This window comes from Panthera uncia (assembly GCF_023721935.1).
Source record: "Panthera uncia isolate 11264 chromosome A1 unlocalized genomic scaffold, Puncia_PCG_1.0 HiC_scaffold_17, whole genome shotgun sequence".
Classification (NCBI taxonomy): Eukaryota; Metazoa; Chordata; class Mammalia; order Carnivora; family Felidae; genus Panthera; species Panthera uncia.
In genome coordinates, this window is record NW_026057577.1 from 119,428,114 (window position 1) to 119,442,510 (window position 14,397).

The following is a 14,397-nucleotide window of genomic DNA, read 5'->3' on the forward strand; positions in this document are numbered from 1 at the left end:
TGGTTATTTCAAACAATTACTTTATATACAGCAACAGCAACATGCTGTATTAGTCTGGGTTCTCTAGAGAAACCCAATTGATTGGATATTTATATATGATACGATTTATTGTAAGGAACTGGCTCACATGATTATGGAGACTGAGAAGTCCCAAGATCTGCCGTCGAGACCCAGGAATTTGCTGAAGACCCAGGAAGGAGCCAATGGTATAGTTCTAGTCCAAGTCCAAGTCTGAAGGCAGGAGAAGACCAATGTTCCAGCTGGAAGATAGGCAAAGAAAACAAATATTCCTTTACTAAGCCTTTTTTCATATTCAGACCATCAGTGAATTAGATGAAGTTCACCCATATTGCAGAGGGTGATCTGTTTAATTCACTCCATTTGAATGTTAATCTTATCCTGAAACAGCCTCACAGAATAATGTTTAACCAAATATCTGGGCACCCCCATCCCAGTCAAGTTGACACATAAAATTAACCATCACACATGCCCTTTGTTGATTCTAACTGTTCCTTTCAAAACGTTAACACTTAACAATTCTACTTAGAATATAATTCAAGACTTCCCCTACAACCACCCCTCCCACACACACAGAGCTTTCTTTAAAACGTAGTACTGCATTTGAACATAAATACAAATTTTTCGTAAAAACATCAGCTGACAAGTGTTATTACAAAGACATTTATATTCTAAAGTTTGGATACCAAAATCCAAGAGGTTTTTCACCAGGGAAATATTAAAGAATGCCAGTACATACCCTAAAAGCATATAAACATAGGCCCCAGCATGCATGTGTAGGAGGATTAGCAGCAGTCTTATTTACAGTAACCAAAAACTGCAAACAACCTGAATGTCTACTTACAGTAGGATGAATGAGTTGTGAAATGTTAATACAATGAAACAGTGTAGCACTAAGAAAATGACATAGCCAAATGCTATAGTATGGATGGCATTGCAAACACTATATTAAACACAAGAAGTAGGATAAAAAGAATTCCAGCAGGGCACTTGGCAGCAGCCACTGTGCAGATCGGACTCTGCTTGCTGGAAAGCATTGCTCTGCTTCCTTTGCAACCATGTCTGACAAACCCCATATGGCTGAGATGGAGAAATTCGATTAAGTCAAAATTGAAGAAGGGAGAAAAGCAAGAGAAAAATCCACTGTCTTCAAAAGAAACAACTGAACAGGAAAAGCAAGCGGGCAAATTGTAATGAGGTGTGCGCCACCAGTATGCACTGTACATTCCACAAGTGTTGCCTTCTTATTTTACTTCTTTTAGCTCTTTAATAATATAAGGTGCAAAGAGGTTGGATCAGATTTAAATGACTGATGCCCCTTTCCTCATCAAAGAATCAGAACTACTGAGGAGGAACACTGAGGCTGCCTCCTCCATCTGCACGTCTGGCTGGGCAGGGAAGGAAAAGAACTTGTATGTTGGTGAAGGAAGAAGCTAGGTGGGACAACAGTGAAATCTAGAATAAAAACCAAGTTGGTACAAGATGTCCTGTAAGCTGCAAATGCAATTTAATCAGAGTACCATTTCTGTGTTCAGAGGATTTTAATTATTGGAATGCACAATTTTTAATATGCAAATTAAAAGTTTAAAATATGAAAAAAATTCCAATAGTATGATTCCACTCATACTAAGTTCAAAACAGGCAAAACCAGACCATTGTTTAAGAATGCATATATAGGTTGTAAAAGCATTAAAAAAAAGGTAAGGTTATCGCAAAGCCAGAATAGTGGATACCTCCAGGCTGGAAGGATAGGATTATAATTAGAGAGGAAGCCAGGAACTAAGTGGGTGTGCTTGGATGCTGCCAACGTTCTTTTTTTTGACTTGGCTTATACTAGTGTTTGTTTTCTTTCATTATTAATTAAACAGTACAAATATATTTTATAAATTCTAATGTAAGTATATATATTTTATAATAAAAAAAAGAAAAGAAAGGAAAAGAAAAAGTTAGGTTAGGCATTAATGTAGAAGATACGATTACAGGATGTTGGTGAGGGCACCAACCTCTTCTTGCTATATCTGAGCATACAGAATTGAACTACAGGAGAGAAAAAGAAAGACAAAATAAGTCAGCAAAAAAAGCATTTGCAAAGGAGATTACACTTAAAATTGCTCAAAAATAATACATTTGTTGGTTGGAAATTGACAGATGAAAAATCTTCCATATGAGTAAGAAGCGTAAGAAAACAGTTTAGAACAAAAAAACTGAATGTCTTAATGGGGACATTAAGACACTCATAAACCCATAAGAAGTAAGAATGCTGTAAACATGGTTTTATACAATAAATCCTGCAATTTTTAATACATGCGGATGCAAAGTGAACTTCAAAAGAAGTCATTTTCAACAATTAAAAGAAATTGTATCTTACACAGAAGGCAGAACATTTGCAATAAATCATTATTATTTTATGTCCTTAAATTTTACCATTTGACAGAAAAAAATCAAATAAACAAACACCTAGTAAGAATATTCAGCCTCAAATGAAAGTGTTCCAAAATTTCATAACTGTTTAAAATTCAATAGATAAAATTCAATAACTGTCTCTGGCACATGGGGCAAAAGTTCAGAAGCATTTCCCTAGCAACTTCTGATTTCACATAGAGTGCTGCCCTCTGCTGGGAACTTTGGCCACATCTGATCCCATAAATGAGTGCTTTTCTGTGGTATTTTTGCAAAAAAATTTTTGCAAAAATTTCCACTTTTGTTTACACGAATGAAATGTTTCTATCTTCCTCTTAAAACAAGTCATTTAAAATTAGTTGTAAACAAAGTGAAGATGTGCTATGACATGTTTTCAAGAAAACTAAAAAAAATTAACTTATTTTTCCATTTAGAAAGAAAACCATAAAATGGTAAGCTATATATTAACAATTGAATTGCATTATTAACAGTACAAGAAGAACAAAATTTGAAAATTTTTTTGAATTTATTTATTTATTTTGAAAGAGAGAGAGAATGCACCTGAATGGGGGGGGGGGGGGGCGGCAGAGAGAATCCCAAGAAAGCTCTGCACTATGAGCATGGAGCCCAACACAGGGCTTGAGACCATGACCTGAGTCAAAATCAAGAGTAGGACGCTTAACTGACTGAGCCACCCAGCTGCACCTAAAATTTGAAATATTTTAAAGTATTTTTCAAGACTAGATATATGAGCAATAAAAATGAACTTGAAAATTACATGTTCCTCAATACTTGGTTTAAATTACTATTCTATAATTAAGCAGCCATCATTAGAAATAGTTTTCTTATTTCAGTTATGCTGTTATCACTCAAAAGTAGTTTTGAACTGCTTGTATAAAATTGCCTTCAAAGTTGTTTAAGAGACATATAAGAAAATCAGTCTATTTTATAATTACATTGTTTTCATGATAAAACATTACTAAATTTCATTGTCAGCATTATTTACAAACTTAATTTTGAATGCCATTTTTATTTTAGAGAAAATATGATTTTTGGAACTAAAGATTTTCTACCATTAAGGATATTCAAAGGACTGTGATGAATGACTTTAAGAAAGTATGAAAGAAGAATTCCCAAAAAATTTTTTGTGAATTAGAATAACTTTTTTCAAAAGTGTGTGTATACACACACACACACACACACACACACATATATATATACATACACACACATATACATACATGTGCATAGGTGTGTGTGTATATGTATATATATATTCGTGTGTGTGTGTGTATGAGTAGAGAGACAGAGATAGAGAAAATAATCATTTATATGTAAATGCCAGGTGTCAGCTTCTGCTTAGAATGTAGAAAGTTATAAGAGAATGCCATTTCTGGAGGGGCCAAGATGGCAGAACAGCATGGAAGCTTTTTTGCATCTCGTGTCCATGAAATACAGCCAGATCAACATTAAACCATCCTGCACACCTAGAAAACTTATTTGAGGATTAACAACAATCTGCACAACCTGAACCACAGAACTCATGAGGTACATGGTGGGGAGAGGTGAACTAGGGGAGAGAGAAGCTGCGGAGGGCAGGAAGCTATTTTTGCTTGTAGAGAGAGGACAGAGATGGGGGGAGAGTACGGGAAAAGCACCCCCGCCAAAAGCAGCTGGAGAGAAAGTGGAAAAGTGGAAACAGCCACAGGGACTGAACTAAAAAGGGAGAAAGGAAAAAAGAGAGGGTTTAAATTCCATTAAGACCCTATAAGCAGGAGGAGCACAGAGTCTGAAACTCCAGCACTCGATAACTGGTGTCGTGCTGGTGGGAAAGGCGAATCCCCAGGAGCAGAGAGTGAAGTCCAGGGGTCCTCGGGCCACACAGGGAGAGGCAACTCACCTACTGGGAGGACATTTGGTAGAGGCTATGAAGACACCTGGTCCCAGCAGACCTCAGAGATCAACCACATTCACTGGTGCTGTAACAAGGATGTTAAGGGTGAAGCCTGGTGCCAGATGTATGTTGTGACTTACCATAATCCTTGAAACAGTGTGACTACAAAATCATGTGAACTTTTACTGGGGCGGGCTGGCAGCCAGCCATAGTCTCTGGGCATCGGCAGCAGCATGTCCCACGAACATTCCTGGGGGTGGCCGGCACCTGGCCATTGCTTGGTGAGACCCTGCCCCAGAGTATCTGAGCAGGTCAAAGCCACAGTCCCTCAGAAGTGAGGGGTTGGGAAACACAGCCGCATATGAGATAAAACTCAGGAGGGAAATGGGGTGCCTGGGTGGCTCAGTCGGTTAAGCATCTGACTTCAGCTCAGGTCACCATGACTTCAGCTCATGAACCATCATGAGATCGAGCCCTGCGTTGGGCTCTGTGCTGACAGCTCAGAGCCTGGAGCCTGCTTCAGATTCTGTGTCTCCCTCTCTCTCTGACCCTCCCCTACTCATGCTCTGTCTCTCTCTCTCTCTGTCAAAAATAAATAAACATTAAAAATTAAAAAAAAAAACTCAGGAGGGAAGTGCCATCTGGCAACCTGATGGCTAGGTCATGGACAGTGTAAAAGTGGGGAGTAGACAGACCGGAGACAAAGGACAGGTGCGCAATTGCTGACTGGGGAGAACAGAGTTCCGATACTAGAGACTGGGTACCTGGGTGACGCCATTTTCACTCTTCCCATGCATGCGCATACACACCTACAAGCACCACAACAATCCACCCCAGTAAGCTAAGTAGCACCATCTACTGGAGAACAGAGCTGTTACACTAAGCCCCACCCAACTGGGCCAACCTTGCTCTTCAGGAACACCACAAGTCTCTCCGCCTGCTTAGTTTACAGACTATAAAGTGCTTCATAATTTGACTTCTAGGGGAAAACGATGTAATTTCAATCATATTTCAGTCTGTTCACTGGTCCATCTATTCAATTTTTTTTCTTTTCTGTTTATTTTCTTTTTCTTGAATACAAAAAGTGAAAACTGTATTTTTATTTTCAATTTTTATTAAAAACAATTTCTTTAATTTTTTGCTCCTATATTTTTTGCATTTTTGTAAATTTTTCAACTTCTATTTTACCTCCTTCATTTCATTTCATTTTATTCTATTTAATTGTATTCATTTTTCCAATTTTCAAGCATTTTCCTTTTTTTTTTCTCTTTTCCCTTTTTCCTCTAATCTATCAACCTCTTTTCAACAACCAGACCAAAATACACCTAGGATCTAGCATCATTTATTTGATTTTTGCGTGTGTGTGTGTGTGTGTGGTTTTTAATTCTTTAATTTTATTTTTTTTACCTTATTAATTCCTTTTCTTCCTTCAAAATGACAAAATGAAGGAATTCACCCCAAAAGAAAGAGCAGGAAGAAACAACAGCCAGGAACTTAATCAACACAAATACAAGCAAGATGTCTGAACAAGAAATTAGAATCACAATAAGAATACTAGCTGAGGTTGAAAATAGATTAGAATCCCTTTCTGTGGAGATAGAAGAAGTAAAAGCTAGTCAGGATGAAATAAAAAATGCTATAATTGAGCTGTAATCTTGAATTGATGCCACAGCAGCAAGGATGGATGAGGCAGAGCAGTGAATCAGCGATACAGAGAACAAACTTATGGAGAATAACGAAGCAGAAAAAAAAGAGGGAGACTAAGGCAAAAGGGCATGATATAAGAATTAGAGAAATCAGTGACTCATTAAAAAGGAAGAACATCAGAATCACAGGGGCCCCAGAGAATGAAGAGAGAGAAAAGGGGGTAGAAAGGTTATGTGAGCAAATCATAGTGAAAAACTTCCCTTACCTGGGGAAAGTCACAGACATCAAAATCCAGGAAGCACGGAGAACTCCCATTAGATTCAACAAAAACCGACCATCAACAAGGTCTATCATAGTCAAATTCACAAAATACTCAGGCAAGTATGAAAACAGCAAGGGAAAAAAGTCCTTAACCTACAAAGGAAGACAGACAGGTTTGCAGCAGACCTATCCACAGAAACTTGGCAGACCAGAAAAGAGTGGCAGGATATATTCAATTTGCTGAATCAGAAAAATATGCACCCAAGAATTTTATCCAGCAAGGCTGTCATTCAAAATAGAAAGAGAGATAAAAAGTTTCCCAGACAAACCAAAACTAAAGGAGTTTGTGAGCACTAAACCTGCCCTGCAAGAAATTTTAAGGGGCACTCTCTGAAGGGAGAAAAGACAGAAAAAAAAAGACCAAAAGCAACAAAGACTGGAAAGGACCAGAGAACACCACCAGAAACTCCAACTCTACAAGCAACATAATGGCAATAAATGCATATCTTTTAGTACTCACTCTAAACGTCAATGGACTCAATGCTCCAATCAAAAGATACAGGGAAACAGAATCAATAAGAAAACAAGATCCATCTATATGCTGTTTATAAGAGACCAACTTTAGACCTAAAGACACCTTCAGATTGAAAGTAAGCGGATGGAGAACCATCTATCGTGCTAATGGCCATCAAAAGAAAGCTAGAGTAGCTATACTTATGTCAGACAATCTAGACTTTAAAATAAAGACTGTAACAAGAGATGAAGAAGGACATTATATCATAATTAAGGGGTCTATCCACCAAGAAGACCTAACAATTGTGAATATTTATGCTCCAAATATGAAAGCACCCAAATATATAAATCAATTAATCACAAACATAAAGAAACTCATTGATAATAATACCATAATAGTAGGGTACTTCAACACTCCACTTACAGCAATGGACAGATCATCTAAGCACAAAATCAACAAGGAAACAATGGCTGTGAATGACACACTGGACCAGATGGACTTAACAGATATATTCAGAAGATTTCATCCTAAGCAATAGAATATGTATTCTTCTCCACTGCACATGGAATGTTCTCCAGAATCGATCACATACTGGGACACAAATCAGCCCTCAACAAGTACAAAAAGATCGAAATCATACCATGCATATTTTCAGACCACAGCACTATGAAACTCGAAATCAACCACAAGAAAAAATTTGGAAAGATAACAAATACTTGGAGACTAAAGAACATCCTACTAAAGAATGAATGGGCTAACCAAGAAGTTAAAGAGAAAATTAAAAAGTACATGAAAGCCAATGAAAATGATAACACCACAGCCCCAAACCTCTGGGATGCAGCAAAGCAGTCATAAGAGGAAAGTATATAGCAATCCAGGCCTTCCTAAAGAAGGCAGAAAGATCTCAACTACACAAGCTAACCTTATGCCTTAAGGAGCTGGAAAAAGAACAGCAAATAAAACCCAAAACCAGCAGAAGACAGGAAGCTGGTTATTTGAAGAATTAACAAAATTGATAAACCCTTAGCCAGTTTGATCAAAAAGAAAAAGGAAAGGACCCAAATAAATAAAATCAAGAATGAAAGAGATCAAAACTAACACAGCAGAAATAAAAACAATAATAAGAGAATATTATGAGCAATTATATGCTAATAAAATGGGCAATATGGAAGAAATGGACAAATTTCTAGAAACATATACACTACCAAAACTGAAACAGGAAGAAATAGAAAATTTTGAACAGATTCATAACCAGTAAAGAGACTCTTAAATATGGAGAACAAACAGAAGGTTACTGGAGGGGTTGTGGGAGAGGGCATGGGTTACATGGGTAAGGGGCATTAAGGAATCTACTCCTGAAATCATTGTTGCAGTATATGCTAACTAACTTGGATGTAAATTTAAAAAATAAATTAAACAAATAAGTATAAGTAAAATAAAAAACAATTATTATTTTGATTAGGATTATAATAATGCTTGAATTAACTTTAAGATAATTAACATCTTTTTAATATCGAGTTTTTTTATAAAAGAATATGTTCAATTATAAATTTTTCAATTATAATTTATATTTAAAATTTTTTCACATCTGATTTACACAGTCATGATGTTTATTCCATACTATATTTGCTCATCTAATATCAATTGTAAATGGAATAGTATTTTCCATTATGTCTTCTAACTGCTTGTGGTTTTCATATTTTAAAAATATTGATTTTTGGTTATTAATATATGCTAATATTCTATTAGATTATAAAATATTAGGAGCACATATCACCATTAGGTGATAGTTTCACCTATTATTTCCAGTTGTAACATTTTGCTTTTTTTTTTCTTCCCTCTAATTGCATTGGTTAATAGCTCACGTGCAAGGTTAAAATAGCAATGATGTTAGTGGATATGTTTATCATTTGGTCATAGTATATTTTTTAATGTGATCTGCTAATATTTCATGTGGGACTTTTATATGGACATTAATAACTGAGTTAACATGTAGTCTTTAAAAAAAAGAGAGAGAGAGAGAGAGAGAATGCCATTTCTACCCTAACAGTAACAGGCCAGATAACCAATGAAATCATAGTTTATTAAAAATTCATCAGAGAGATAAATATGGGGGGAAATATATAATGAATTAATAAAATCCAGAAACTTATAAACCTCTCTCTGGAGTGAAGAGACCCAACAGTTTTCTTTCATCCTAAGTGAAAGAGTGGAAAAGGAGAAACCTGCAGAGAAATAGGTAAAAAGAAAACTGCTGAACAAACAAACAACAATTTTGATTTTGTAGACCAAGTGTGGTAGTTTAGAATCCTTGATAGTTTAGAATCCTTAGGCCAGAGTATGCCCACCTTCAATACTTCCTCATGGGCCTTCACAGAGTGATCATGAGAAATACTGGGGCTAGGTTAGGAATGCTGAAAGAAACCTTCAAGCACTGGGGTTTTATGATGATTGATACAAGGCAGCAGGCATCTAATTTTAGTGGAAGGGCAGGAATACTGAGAAAGATCTGCTCCTCTAAGGTACAGTGTGAAGGACCTCATGAACTCTGAGGGCAGGAAAGGAGAAGAGAGACAAGTTCTATGAGTTCTCAGGGCCTAACACTGAGTTAGAGACAGTGATAACTTATGACTGGGAGAGGGGCAAGAAAACTGAAAGGGATTCTCCTCTGAGGTGTAATCATAGGCAGTTTCTTGCAGTCTTGAGGCAGCAGAGGGAGAATGAACTGAACTCTTTAGGTACTTGGGATTCCCAGCGAGTACCAAGCAATGACTGGTTTTGGATGGGGGCAGAGGCAAGAATGTTGAAGAACATCTCTCTGAGATGCAGACAACCAGGACCTGAGGAAGGCTGAAGGCAAAGCAGGAGAATGGAAACAGATCCTCTAGACACATGTCTGGTAAAAAGAAAATTCTGATCCCTTGAACAAATTATTATTGAAGTCTGTGGTGAAATAAATCCAACTAAAGAAATAGCCAAGCCAAGATTCAATTCAATTACAGATGATATTGACTCATCTCCCCACAACTTACCTCTTCTTTTTAGTGGACTGACAAAAGGAATGTGCCCTTTTCTGGGTATAACTATTATTTTCCTCAGCTTCTGTATCAAACCATCAATCACGCACACACAAAAAGTGACTTGTTCTTAAGGGAGAAAACAGTCAATTAAAACCTTATCCAAAGATGGTCCAATACTAGAATTATCAGAGGGATTTTAAAATAACAATAATAGGGGCGCCTGGGTGGCTCAGTCGGTTAAGTGGCTGACTTCGGCTCAGGTCATGATCTCACGGCCCATGGGTTTGAGCCCCGCGTCAGGCTCTGTGCTGAAAGCTCAGAGCCTGGAGCCTGTTTCAGATTCTGTGTCTCCCTCTCTCTGACCCTCCCCCGTTCATGCTCTGTCTCTCTCTGTCTCAAAAATAAATAAATGTTAAAAAAAATTTTTTTAAATAAAAAAATTAAAAAAATAAAATAACAATAATAAATATATTAAGAAATTTCATGTAAAAGGTGGGTAACGTGTGAACAGATGGGGAATTATAGCATAAAAATGAAAACTATAAAAAGGAGCCAGATGATAATCCTACAAATGAAAAAAAAGATGAAGAATTATTTTGATGGGCTTATTAGCATACTGAACACATCACATGAATCAGTGAATTACAAGATAATTGAAATTATCCAAATTAAAAAAGAAAGAGAAAACATTTTTTAAAAAGGGGAATCAGAAACTCCAGTAACTGTGAAATACTATCATATAGGCTACCATTTGCATAGCTGGAGTCCCAGAACAAAAACAACAATAGAGAAAAAGAAATATCATAAGTAATGAGTGAGAATTTTCCAAAATTGATGGAAGACATCAACTTAAGAAGTTCAAAGAAATCCTAGAAGAGTAAATACAAAGAAAACCACAACTGGGCATATCATAATCGTATGGCTGAAACCTAAAGATAAAGATAATATCTTGATATCAGAGGAAGGAAAGAAATATTACATACAATGAACAATGATGAGAATGATGCCTACCCTGTTATCAGCGAAAAAAAATGAAAGGGGTGAGCAATGTAATGGTATCTTAAAGTTCTTGGAGAAAAAAGAAAAATTGTTAATTTAGAATTCTATACCCTGTAAAAATGTCCTTTAAAAATGAAGTCAATGTGGATCCTGAGAAACTTAACAGAAGACCATGGGGAAGGGGAAGGAAAAAAAAAGTTAGAAAAGTTAGAGAGGGAGAGAGCCAAACCATAAGAGACTCTTAAAAACTGAGAATAAACTGAGGGTTGATTGGTGGGGGGGAGGGAGGGGAGGGTGGGTGATGGGCATTGAGGAGGGCACCTGTTGGGATGAGCACTGGGTGTTGTATGGAAACCAATTTGACAATAAATTTCATATTAAAAATAAATAAATAAAATAAAATAAAAATGAAGTGAAAAAATACACTTCTCCAATGAAGACATCCAGATGACCAACCAACACATGAAAAAATGCTCAACATCACTCATCATCAGGGAAACACAAATCAAAACCACAATGAGATACCATCTCACACCAGTTAAAATGGCTAACTTTAACAACTCAGGCAACAACAGATGTTGGCAAGGATGCAGAGAAAGAGGATCTCTTTTGCACTGCTGGTGGGAATGCCAACTGGTGCATCCACTCTGGAAAACAGTATGGAAGTTCCTCAAAAAATTAAAAATAGAACTACCCTACAACCCAGCAATTGCACTACTAGGTATTTATCTAAGGGATACAGGTGTGCTGTTTGGAAGGGGCACATGAACCCCAATGTTTATAGCCATGCTATCGACAATAGCCAAACTATGGAAAGAGCCCACATGGCCATCAATGCATGAATGGATAGAGATGTGATATATATACACAATGGAGTATTACTTGGCAATCAAAAAGAATGAAATCTTGCCGTTTGCAACAACATGGATGGAACTTGAGGGTAATATGCTAAGCAAAATTAGATAAAGACAAATATACCTTCACTCATATGAAGAACTTAAGACACAAAACAGATGAACATAAGGGAAGGGAAGCAAAAATAATATAAAAACAGGGAGGGGCACAAAACATAAGAGACTCTTAAATATAAAGAACAAAGAAAGGGTTGCTGGAGGGTTGTGGGAGGGGGGATGGGATAAATGGTTAAGGGGCATTAAGAAATTACCTGAAATCATTGTTGCACTATATGCTAACTTGGATGTAAATTTTAAAATTAATCAATTAATTAATTAATTAGAAGTGAAGTCAAAATAAAGACATTTAGAAGCAGACAAAACCTGAAAGGATTCATCTTATCTACCATAGACTTGCACTGTAAGAAATATTAAATACTAATGGTCCGTGGAGGAGGGGAGTCAGTAATTTTTTTCTCTTTACTTATTGTACAGATTCAATTGCTGTGTCTTCAAGTTCAGTGATCAGTTCTGCAATATCATGACTCCCACCTACTACATTTTTCACTTCAAAAAATGTAGTTTTAATCCCTGAAAGTCCAATTTAGGTCTTTTTAACATCTTCTGGCTGTACCTAACATGTACAATATTTACTCCAGTTTCTTGAACGTAGGAAGTATAGTTATAGTGTTTACTGTCTTGGTTTATGAATTCTTTTGTGACACATCTGGATTGATTGAATAGATTATTTTTCACCTCCTTATGGATAATACCTTGCTTCTTTGCATGCTGATAATTTTTGTTGAATCCTAGACATTATGAATTTTATCTTGTTGGATGCAGCATATCTTTGCATTTCTATAAATATTGTTGAGGCTTATTCTGGACTGCTATTAAACTACTTAGAACCAGTGTGATACATTCAGGTCTTGCTTGTGAGGGTTGTTAGGAGGAACAAAGCAGCATTTAGTTTATGGTTGATTTTGCCACTATTGAGGCAAAACATTTTTGAGAATTCTACCTATCATCCAGAATTATGGGGTTTCCCACAGTGGCTGATGTCTTCTGCAAGTCCTGGGAAGTATTCCCTCTAATTCTTTCTGGTGGTTCTTTCTCCAGCCTCAAGTAGCTTCCTCACCCTCATGCACAGATCAGTGCTCAGCTGAAAACACACAGAGGATTCTGCAGATTCCCAGAGATTTTTCTCCCTTTCTCTGCATAACTCTCTCCTCTGTGACACTTTCCCTATGAACTATGGCTTCCTTGACCTCCCCAGATTCCTTGCTTCATCTTCTCAACTCAAGAAGACCACCAGGCTTTCTCTGGTTCTCTCTTCCTTGTGGCCTGGGAAATCTGCAGCCAATAACCTGGGGAAATTATAGATCTCATCTCATTTATTAGTTAAGGGAATCACTACCATTCATTGCCTAATGTTCAATATCTTAAAAACTATTCTTTCATATATTTTATTAAGTTATTTGTTGCTTGGACAGAAAAGCAAATCTTGTCTCTCAATTCACCCTCCATCTTGGCTAGAAACAGAAATCTTTATATCATGCTTTTAAAAATATTCTAGATCTATGTAGTCTGTATATTATGACTGAAATGCTGTTTTTTCCTGAGACCCAGTAAGTAAAAATCTTTTTCATTCCTGTATGATGTCAAATTTAGAATACAACATGAACTGTGAAGGAAGCAAAACCATCCATAAGTGGGAGCACACACACACAAAAAGAAGGTCATATGAAAGGACATTGTATGATATTCACCCTTATTTGCCTACATCCTTGTCCATTTTCATATTCTTCTCTGACATGACTTACTTTTAGGACCAGATGTTCCTGTATTCCCTGTGATTACTTTCTACTCTGATGAGGGAGAGTAGCATGAGATGTCTAAAAACGCTTTTATATACCAAACATGTATCAAATTTGCAAACTTTCTTTCATCTAGGTAAGGCAGCCTTGCCTACTTTCTCTAAAATTTCTCTACCAGTGAAGAAACACAAACATATGCAACACATATAATTATCTATCAATTTCATACTAAATTAATGTCTATACTTTAGCCTTCAGCTGGAAATGTAATTTAAGAATTTAATTAACTGAAATTAATCTTTGATGTCCCTCTTTTGGACATCCTTCCTTCACTTCAGATGAACAGATTGGACATAATCAATGATTATGAAGTGATTAATATATAAAATAACATTCTGTCTTCCTAGGTACACTGAAAAGAGGCAACATGAGTAGCTTATAAATCCTTCTATTATTTGCAGTATAGAGAATAGGCCACCAGCTGGTGTTCAAATAACTAAATTGTTTTACTGAAAATTCAGAATAGAGGGATTGGCTAGAGGTGAATGTTGAATTATGATTATACGATTCAGTGCTATGTTCAGAGGTTGTTGCTTTGAGAAGAGTGGTTATAAAGCTCCAATGACTAAACATCTTAATTTAAAACTCATATTACATGTTTCATGCCAATGAAATAAAAAGGAAAATTCATGACATCTCTGATAAAATATTTTTCTATTGCTTCCATTTCACATAATAAAAAATATACTAACAGCATTCATGAAGTATTTACTCTTCAAAAAAAAATTTTAAACAAGTAAAATTATTTATTTAAAGTACACTTCTCTTAAAAAATGTTTTTTAACTGAATATTGAACTTTTTTATGTTTCTTTTTATTTTATTTTTGAGAGAAAGAGAGAGAGTGTGAGCAGGCGTGGGGGGGGGGCAGGGGTG

General features: G+C 36.3%; 1 pseudogene; it reads left to right on the plus strand.

The window, feature by feature from the left end:
* The first annotated feature begins 1,076 nt into the window (after positions 1–1,076).
* On the plus strand, positions 1,077–1,590 carry LOC125935015 (thymosin beta-4, Y-chromosomal-like; annotated as a pseudogene).
* Positions 1,591–14,397: the final 12,807 nt, after the last annotated feature.